The sequence below is a fragment of the Neltuma alba genome, unplaced genomic scaffold (assembly GCF_004799145.2).
Source record: "Neltuma alba isolate B1F8T4 unplaced genomic scaffold, ASM479914v2 tig00010416_pilon, whole genome shotgun sequence".
In the NCBI taxonomy this organism is placed as follows: Eukaryota; Viridiplantae; Streptophyta; class Magnoliopsida; order Fabales; family Fabaceae; genus Neltuma; species Neltuma alba.
Window position 1 is genome coordinate 942 of NW_021635318.1, and position 8,491 is coordinate 9,432.

At 40.9% G+C, this 8,491-nt stretch overlaps 1 long non-coding RNA gene across 1 annotated transcript; it reads left to right on the forward strand.

Annotated features, from left to right (window-relative positions):
• The first annotated feature begins 7,877 nt into the window (after positions 1–7,877).
• LOC114756491 (uncharacterized) lies at positions 7,878–8,491 on the forward strand. The gene is made up of 2 exons (XR_003741460.1): positions 7,878–7,990; positions 8,216–8,491. It is a non-coding gene; the product is annotated as an uncharacterized LOC114756491 (long non-coding RNA).

The following is an 8,491-nucleotide window of genomic DNA, read 5'->3' on the forward strand; positions in this document are numbered from 1 at the left end:
TAGAAAGCCAACCCATGGGAAACAGCAACAACATCGAGATGGAAAAAGCCACCACACCTCCTTCGAGGAAAGAGGCGATGATGGAGATCGCTTAACCAAAGAAGAACTTCAACTACTCCGTAAGATGCTTGAAAGGCAAACTCATCTAAAAAGGTTCCCAACGTGAACTTGATTCAGTCAGGTAATTCTATTATTGCTCTTAATGCAATGGTCACTAGTGATGAGACATGGATTGTTGACTCTGGTGCTACAGACCACAGACTAGTAATAAATCCCTCTTTAAAACTCTCAAATATTGCCATGAGAACCTCCGAGTAAAAGTGGCAACTGGACTATATACTAAAGTTGAGGGTGTTGGCACTGTGGCCCTCTCTGATGATTTGGAAATTCATAATGTTTTGTTTGTTCCTGCTCTCACTTGCAATCTTATATCTGTAAGCAAACTGACTAAAGGACAAGTATGTCGAGTGATCTTTGATGATGTTAACTGTGTTTTTCAGGATTCAATCTCGGGGAGGAAGATTTTGACTGCTAAGGAATGGGATGGACTCTACTACTTTGAAGGAAAGGATATGAAGACAAAAGGAGCAAGGAAGGCTATGGTTAGCTCCAATTCTCGAAATAAAAATGTAATGTTGTGGCATCAAAGATTAGGCCACTCCAGTTTTGATTATATGAAGCATGTGTTTCCAACATTATTCAATAAAAATTCTTCTCCTTTCCAATGTGAAGCTTGTCAAATTGCCAAACAAACTCACACATCTTTTCCCAAGCATATTTACAAACCCACTAACCCTTTTACATTGATCCACACCGATATTTGGGGACCTGCCAGAACCAAAACCCGAACAGGCACAAGGTGGTTTATCACATTCATCAATGATCATACACGGGTTACATAGGTTTATCTTATGAAAGAGAAATCCGAAGCCTTACAAATTTTCAAAAACTTTTACTCCTTTGTGAAAACCCAATTCCAAACTCCCATCAAAGTACTGAGGAGTGACAATGCCAAAGAGTATGTGACTGGAGCCTTTAGGGAATTTCTTGAGTAACAGGGAATCCATCACCAAACCTCGTGTGTCTATACCCCACAACAAAATGGCGTTGCCGAGCGGAAAAATAGGCACCTTTTGGAAGTAACCCGAGCCATTATGATGGAAAGAAATGTTCCAAGCCTGTTTTGGGGAGATGTAGTGCTAACTGCAGCCTATCTTATTAACCGAATGGCCTCCAAAGTTCTCAACTTCCAAACCCCTATTCAAAAACTCCTTGAGACCTACCCCGCCTCACCTATCATCAATACCATCCCACAAAAGGTCTTTGGGTGTGTTGTCTTTGTCCATAAACATGATGGGGAAAAACTAGGTGCTAGAGCCGAAAAATGTCTTTTTCTTGGGTATTCCTCAACCCACAAAGGCTATAAGTGTTACTGTCCCTCTACCAGAAAACTCATAATCTCCAAAGACACAGTTTTCTATGAGGATGATGCATACTATCCCAAATTACCCATTCAGGGGGAGAACTGTGGAGTAGAATGGCTAATTACCCCTGAACTTGAGACCAACGCACCTCCTAATCCTCCAAAACTCTATACACCGCACGAAGAAATCCCTGAACCTGAACCGGAAACCCCTAAACTTACACCTCAACCAGAACAGCCCAAAACCCCTACAAACAATACTCACACAATGGAAATGAATGCTGAAATTGATGTAGGGGTGACAGAGCACTCAAGATCTCAATCAAGTGAACAAGACAGTAGTAGTGGGGTTCCTTCCATTCCAAGGCAGCAACATGATTCCAATCCGGAGTTGGATCCTGAAGAACTAGGATGGCCTATTGCACTTAGAAAGGGGGTAAGGTCTTGTACTCAGCATCCTATACAACGATTTGTCTCTTATGGCAATCTATCTGCTAGAATGCAAACCTTTATGGTGAATAGCTCACAGGTGAAAATTCCAGAAACATTTCAACAGGCCATGAAAGATCCTAACTGGAAACATGTAGCATATGAAGAGTTGAAAGCCCTGAAGGAGAATAACACGTGGGATATAACCACACTTCCTAAGGACAAGAAAGCAGTGGGTTGCAGGTGGATCTTCACACCGAAATTCAACCCTGACGGAAGCATCAACAAGTACAAAGGGAGATTAGTTGCAAAAGGGTACACTCAAACTTATAGGATTGATTATCAAGAAACGTTTGCTCCCGTGGCAAAGTTCAATACCATCCAAGTACTCTTGTCCCTAGCTGCTAATCTTGACTGGTCCCTACATCAACTGGATGTAAAGAATGCTTTCCTAAATGGAGACTTAGAGGAGGAAGTATACATGGAAGTTCCAGATGGAGTAATAGCTCCACCTAATTCAGTTTGCAAACTGAAAAAGTCATTATATGGCCTGAAACAGTCTCCACGGGCATGGTTTGATAGGTTTGCCAAAGCAATCAAAAGGTTTGGGTACAACCAAGGACAAGTTGATCACACTCTTTTTGTCAAACACAATGATGGAAAGGTAACGATCCTAATTGTGTATGTGGATGATATAGTCATGATGATGACTCTCTCAACTCAAGAAAGCCCTGGCTAGGGAATTCCAAGTGAAGGACCTAGGTCAAATGAGGTACTTTCTCGGAATGGAGGTTGCTAGGTCCAAAAAGGGTATAAGTGTGTCACAACGGAAATACACACTTGATTTACTCCATGAAACAGGGATACTTGGGGCTAAACCAAATGGAACACCTATGGAAGAGTCATGCAATCTGGAGGTTAAACCAGAAGGGGTACCAGTTAACTCAGAAAGATACAGAAAACTTGTGGGTAAACTGATCTACTTGACTCATACACGACCTGACATTAGTTATGCAGTTGGGGTGGTAAGCCAATTTATGCACCAACCTCAGGAAGAACATATGGAGGCTGTGTACAGAATCCTTTCCTACCTCAAACTCAATCCTGAAAGGGGAATATTCTTTAAAAAGGGGAATACAAGAAACATAGAAGTCTATACTGATGCAGACCATGGGAGAGCTGTAGATAACAGGAGATCTGTCACAGGTTACTGCACCTATGTTTGGGGAAACCTTGTGACTTGGCGAAGCAAGAAACAGACCGTAGTCTCAAAAAGCAGTGCTGAAGCTGAACTAAGAGCTGTAGCTCTAGGGGTGTATGAAGGAATGTGGGTGATTAGACTCCTGAAGGAATTGAGAATTCCCTATGAAGGGCCAGTGAACCTCTGGTGTGACAACCAAGCCAGTATTGAGATGACAAAGAATCCAGTGTATCATGACCGAACAAAACATGTCGATATTGATTGGCATTTTATCAAAGAAAAGGTAGAAGGTGGTATCATCAACTTAAGCTATGTGCGTTCGATTGATCAGATTGCTGACATCATAACCAAACCTTTAGCCAGAGTCAAGTTTGAAGGGCTTCGAAGCAAGCTGGGGATGGTTGACATCTACTCTCCAGCTTGAGGGGGAGTGTTAGAAAGCCCATGATACTCGCCTATTATTATGCATGAGAATAATATCCCTGATTGTATGCTGTCATTAATTGTAGTTTATTGCTGAATGATTCTAACCGGATTATTCTCACCGTCCGGACCCTATATATTGTAATCATCTCATATGGAATAATATATGGAGTGAAATATTCAGAATTTAGACACATGCCAAATTTCTGTACAACAATACTAAATTGGTCAAACCATGCACTAGGACTTTGTTTCAAACCATACAAGGACCTCTTAAGGCGACATACTTTCCCACGCTCCTCCTGAGCAACAAAACCAGGTGGTTGCTCCATACATACCTCTTCATGAAGATCACCATACAAGAAGGCATTTTTAATGTCTACCTGATGCAGAGCCCAATCATAAGTAGCAGCCAGAGAGATGAACAGATGAACAGATGAGAGCTTGGCAATAGGAGAGAAAGTTTAGAATAGTCAATGCCATAGGTTTGCACATAGCCTTTAGCCACAAGGCGAGCCTTAAGGCGGTCAAGTGTGCCGTCAATTTTAGTTTTCGAGGTTAACACCCATTTACATCCAATGGTCTTTTTTCCTGCTAGTAAATCTACTAGGGTCCATGTACCAGCCCGGTCAAGGGCCGCCATATCCTCTTCCATAGTAGCACGCCAACCCGAGTGGGCCAAGGCTTCATGAATAGTTATGGGCATAGAAATAATATCTAGTAAAGCAACAAAGAAACTGGACACATGAGACATGTGGTCATAAGAAACAAAAGATGAAATAAGATGGGCACAAGTACGTTTACCTTTGCAAAGGGCAATAGGTAGATCAAGAGAGAGATCCGGGTTTGGAACAGGAGGTGTCTTAGAGATAGGGGGCAGGATGAGGTTCAGTGTTGCTCAACTCAGGATCCGATGGCGAAGCGGACAAGGGAGGAATAGAAGCTGGCGTGGCGGTAGTAATCTCCTTTAACCTTCGTGTATAAACACGATCAAATGGTTGAACAGGTGCGTGACCGGGTGCTTGAGTCGGCGGTGATGATGAAGTGACAAAGTATATCAGAATGTCATCCTCCTCCGCAGTAGTTGTGGAAGAACAAGAGGAATATGGTGTGGACTCCTAAAAGGTGACATCTGCAGATACTAAATAACGATTAAGAGTAGGTGAAAAACAACGATAACCTTTTTTAGACCTGAGAATATCCAAGAAAGACACATTTAAGAGACTTGGGGTCTAACTTCGAAATAATGGATGTACATCCCGCACAGACACACCCAAATATCTTAGGATCAATAGGGAACAAAGGCTTAGAAGGAAAGAGGGTAGTATACAAGAGTTACCATCAAGAACAGAGGAAGGCATCCGATTAATAAGAAAGCATGCAATGGAGACTGCGTTAGCCCAAAATGGTTTGGGAACCTTTATTTGAAACAAAAGTGCATGTGCTACTTCAAGTAGGTGGTGATTTTTTCTTTTTGTCACACCATTTTGAGCTGGTGTATCAACAGAAGACGACTGATGAAGTATACCATTTTGAAGCATGTAAGATTGGAACAAAGTAGAAAGATATTCTTTAGCATTATCACTTCGTAAGGTGCGAATAGAAACATTAAACTGAGTTTTAATCTCAGCATAAAAGGCACAAAATGAGAAAACAATTTAGAATGATGTTTCATTAAATATAACCAAGTTGTTCGGGAATAATCATCAACAAATGTAACAAAGTATTTAAAACCTGCTTTGGACTCTATAGGACAAGGACCCCAAATATCAGAATGAACTAACTCAAAAGGGGATGAAACCCGTTTATTGACACGAGATATTAAGGGAAGACGATAATGTTTGGCAAACTGACATGACTTACAATCTAAAGACAAATGCTGAAATTAAGGATAAACTCTGTTAAGGGAAGATAAAGACAAATGACCCAATCGACAATGAACTTCAAAGGGAGTATGACTGCTAGTGCAAGCCACCGCATGAGACACCCTATCATCCAAGATATAATGCCTGCCAGATTCATAAGCTCTACCAATAATCCGCCTCGTCAAAAGATCCTGTATCAAGCAATGAGTAGGAAAAGGTGAGACCCAATAGTTTAGTTGACGGGTAAGTTTACTGGGAGATAAGAGATTAAAAGCAAATTCAGGGACATTTAGCACAGATGACAAATGGATAGAAGGTGTGGGATTAACAATGCCAAAGCCGAGGACTTGAGAGTGAGAACCATCAGCGATAGAAACACTTGACGGAGTGGCAAAAGAATTATAAGAGGAGAAGAGATGGCGGTTACCTGTCATATGATTAGTAGCCCTGGAATCTATGATCCACATTGAGGAAGAAGAAACAAGAGTAGTAGCATTATTACCTGTTGTAGCAGTGGCACTCACAGGTGGCGTAGCAAATTTTTATTGGGCATACTCAGCGGCAGAAATCGTGACTGTGTTACTAGCTTGTGTAGCCACTTGGGCAGAGTTATTTCTTTCTTGTTTATTCTAAAGTTTACGACAAGTGTGTTTTGTATGCCTCGGTTCTTTGTAGTAATAACACACTACCCCACTAGAGTCAGAAGGGGCTCCCTCTTGCTTCAAACCACCACAAGTAGGCCCCCTGCTGTTATCACTAGGACTGCGATTCTCATTAGGGCCCCGATTGAGCAAGGCACTTGTAGGAGTGCTAGCAGATGGTGGCAAGAGATTCTTAGCTCTCATTACTCTAGAAAACACATCTTGAAGGTCAGAAATCTTAGATCCAGATGAGATTTGAGAGCGAACTGTCTCATACTCAGGTGACCAGTAAGAAAACTCATAATAGCCATTTGTTCCCGTTGCTTATGTTGAACCTTCAAATCAGAAGTAAGAGGCATCAACACATTCAGCCTTTCATACATCCTCTTAAAGTCCATAAAATAGGCTTTGAGAGGACAATCCTGTTTTTCAGGATGATAGAAAGCTTTGCAAACCTCGTAAACATGAGATATTTCCTTTTCCTGAATACAAAAAATCTAAATAATCTATTAGTTCCTTAACCAATTCACAGTGATTAATAGAAGGAATAATCTCACTGTCAATGGAGTTACGGATCTGGAAAAATAGCCGGGCATCATCCCGTAACTAGGCCTTTTTTGAATCAGTCGTTGGAGGATCATCGGTCAGATGATCTTCCTTCTCAATGCTCCACAGATAGAGGCAAATGGTTTTACTCCAATCCAAATAATTTATCCAAGTCAACTTGTGATCAATAATTTTAGTAACAGTTGGGACAAGCTTCGAGACAGATTTAATTTCAGCCATATATGAAGTGCACTAACCAAAAGGAATACGAAAGATTGTCACACAGGGACACAAAGCACGATATCTGGATCACCTAACGAATACCAAAGCAGCGAAACAAGCTAACAGCTACACAAGGAGCTGTAAACAGAACCGAATAGCACAAACTGAGTGCCGGAGACGAGCCAAAAACATAATAGAATGCCGGAAGCCAATGAACAGTACACCAACGCTGTACCCACACCATGGGAGTACCACAATCTCACCAAAAAAGGGGCTCCGCTGTCGTTTGTTGACGTCGCCGGTGAAAAGGGCGTCTCACGCGCCGTCATGTGCTAGCACGTGAAGTTCCGGCGAATTTGCAGGAGGTGCGTGACACTCACGTGCTGGTCGAATGGCTGTCATACTTTGGGATTTGGCCGATTTGGAGGAGGGGAGACGATTAGGCAGGGCGGTGTCACAGAAGAGAGCTCCGTGGAAGGGCCACAATAATTTCTACAATTCTGAATATGAAAGAATAGGAAGATTTGAAGATGAAGTAGGAACATAACTGTGGTTCTTTAGTCCATCTCCTTTAGCTTAAGGTCTTCATGATCATCACTTCGATTGTTACACATTAGACATGATTCTTGATGTGAAAGAATGAGGAAGATTTGAAAATGTAAGTTGGAACATAACTTCTTCCACATGTTATATGGATTCATGCACATAGTTTCACATTGGATACCAGTGAGGATAACCGTCTAACTGTTAATATACGGTCCTTTGTAGAGTTTTGCAGCAAATTTACTATTCATGTTCTGCTTTCCTACCTTCTTACTATGCTTGCCTAACACAACTTAGTGTGAAAGACTTGAACAATGGGATTCCTTATTCATTTGTGTTCCTAAGAATGAATCACTATCCAGCATTTTTCATGTGTGGCTTCCCACGTGTTTTGGTTTTGGCTGAGTATCTCTTGATTTCCAGCAAAAATGTATCTCACGTCAGTGCTGACTCTTCGCATAACTATATATCTTTATGATGTTTTAGGTTGTTTATTTCATCTTTTTTATAGTCAATGCTTTGTTATCCTTCTATACTCAGAGAGTCATAGCATTATTCCCATTTCTTAGTTTTTAGCGTTAATCGGCAGGTAGCTGAGACGATACTAAACAACAAGGTGTTGGAGTTCTATAAATGGGAAGGTCAGCTTTCCCAACTGTTGCAGAATGTGAGGGACAAGTTGAATAAAGCTACAGTAGTGAGTTTCTTGTATCATGAATCTTTACCTGCTTGCCCATTGGTTGTTGTTCTATTACCTATAGATTTCTATTTTGTGTGGAGTTCACCGAGTGTCAGCAATAATAAAATGACATAAAATGGAGTATTTTAGTAGAAAAGCTGATTTTTTTTTTAATTTAAATCTGCTTACGTGGTATTAATTCAAGTCGAGATAGTAGATAATTTGCCCAATGGTTTTTGTCAGGGATGGACGCGAGAAGAAAAGAATCATTGTTTGGAAGAAACTGAGAAATCATTCAAGCTTTCAGGCGAAGTTCTGCGTCTGATATTAGTGTTATGATAACAGTTCTATTGCTTCATATTTGTGTAATTATTGTGTAAATAATGGCAAAAGCTTACGACATTGTGTGACCTGCATATTATGTTATTTTATTTTCAATTCATAAGGTTGCCTATATTGGTAATTATGCATGTTGACAGCTCTGTTAATGAGCAAGCATTTTTTTAGACTTCTGGATTA